This window comes from Silene latifolia, chromosome Y (genome assembly GCF_048544455.1).
Source record: "Silene latifolia isolate original U9 population chromosome Y, ASM4854445v1, whole genome shotgun sequence".
In the NCBI taxonomy this organism is placed as follows: domain Eukaryota; kingdom Viridiplantae; phylum Streptophyta; class Magnoliopsida; order Caryophyllales; family Caryophyllaceae; genus Silene; species Silene latifolia.
In genome coordinates, this window is record NC_133538.1 from 90,117,744 (window position 1) to 90,119,998 (window position 2,255).

A 2,255-nucleotide genomic window follows, 5' to 3' on the forward strand; every position below is an offset into this window, starting at 1 on the left:
TGGAATCCATTTTATCTTAAATGGACCGAAATGAAGGGTGTATTAGGCTAAATATTGTGTTGATTATTTTAAGTGGAAAGCATAATCATTAACCTAATGGATAGCCATGCAAACCTAGTTGTTTTTGTGAAGAGCACCTTGATCATGCATTGGCCATTACCACCCCACCCCACCCGGTTTTGTCATAGAGCAAGGCCAAGGGTTTTTCTCTATAATTTACCTAATATACACTACATGCAAAACTAGTGTATTATTTCATTCTCTAACACATATAAAATATAGAGTTTTTAGAGAGAATATTACTCCTTCTTCTCCCTTCTCTTAACCGAAAAACAAGAGACAAAATTCAATATTTTGGGTCAATTTTATTAAGATTAATATTGTTCTAGTATTAATAATATTAATCTTTTGAGAGGTTATCATGGGTATAATTCCTTGGGAGGGATTCTAAGCTTGAATCCTTGTTCATCTAATATTAGGAAACTCAAGAACAAGTGAGTAGGAGAACTCATTTGTGCCCATATATCCGAAATCTCAATGTAAGGATGACGATTTCTTCTTTATCCTTATTCTTGTTTGCATGCATAAGATCAAAATTAATTTTATGACTAAATTAATTATAACATGTTAATTATAACAAGAAGGACGAGAGATACAGGCCATATGGGAGGGGAGTCAACAAAATCGAGGAAAACCAACTACTCCCCACCTTGGCAGAATATGGGTTCACTATAGGTATCGGAGGAATCTTGAAGGCACTTAGAGAGATGGGAGACGGAGTCAGGTGGCCTAACCCACCAGTAGGAGAGCAAGCCTGGAGAAAGGATAGCAAGAAGAAGTGCGAATTTCACCGTGATATTGGGCACACATCGAGGACCGCTATACATTGAGAAGAGAGATCAAGCGCTGTGCGAACAAGGAAAGCCGAGCCACCCGTTACCACGTGGGGGGCAAGCGGCAGATAAGGTAGGCTCCGCCAAGCCGGCAGACCCACCCACATGCACTAAAATTATAAACGTGATAACAAAGGCTCAAACTTAAGCGGCCTGACATACTCAGCAGCTAAAAGGCATGCCACCGAGACCAAAGGAGACAGACCAGGCCAATTCTTGCGCGAAATATCTCGAGTGATCTCGCCAAAGATCGGCTTCGATAAGGGAGATACATACGATGAAAGAGAACACCATGATGCACTTATTATCACCTTGTCAATGGCCAACTGCATAGTAAGAAAGGTCTTGGTAGATACAGGAAGCTCGGTCAACTTAATCATACCGAAAACCATAGAAAACATGGGATTCAATGAGAAGGATTCTGAGAAGAAGACTATTCCGCTAGTAGGCTTCGGCGGGGAAACAACCAGCTCGCTAGGTGAGATCGTCATCCCAACCTATGTGGGAGTCAACAAGCAAGTCGTGTACCTGGTTATAGATGGCCCTCTACTTACAACGTCATCCTAGGAAGACCATGGTCGCACCGGATGAAAGCAGTCCCTTCAACATATCACCAGTGCATAAAGTTCCCCACTCCATGGGGAGTAGAAACGATAAGAGGAGATCGGGAGGAAGCTAGCGGTCGCTACATGAAGGCACTCAAGGGCACTACCAGCCCTCCCACATAGCAATTACGGCTATGCCTATCCAGACGAATACATCGAGCCCCCAAAGCAGAAGAGCCGAACCAGATTAACCTGGATAAGTTGCACCCAGAGAGAACCGTGCTCATTGGAGCGGGATGTACGAGGAGCTTACGACGCAGCCTAGTCAAATTCTTACAAGATAACATGGATTGCTTTGCATGGTCACACGATGATATGGTAGGCATAAATCCATCCATCATAACACACAAGCTTAGCGTGGACCCAAAGTGTAAACCCATCCAAACAGAGAAGGAAAAGTTTGCGTGAGAGAAATAAGGTAATCAACCAGAAGTAGACACTGCACAAAGAAAGAAGATAAGAGAAGTGAAATACCCAGAATGGTTGTCTAATGTAGTAGTGGTGCCTAAAAAGAATGGGAAGTGGAGAGTATGTGTGGACTTCACCGATCTCAACAAAGCGTGTCCCAAAGATCCATTCCCGCTGCCTCATATTGATGCAATGGTAGACGCAACAGCTGGACACGAGATGCTAACATTTCTGGACGCATGGAGTAGATACAATCATATCAAGATGGATCCTGCAGATTAGGAGAAGACAGCATTTATGTCCGAGAGAGGAATATATTGCTACAACGTCATGCCATTCAGCCTAAAGA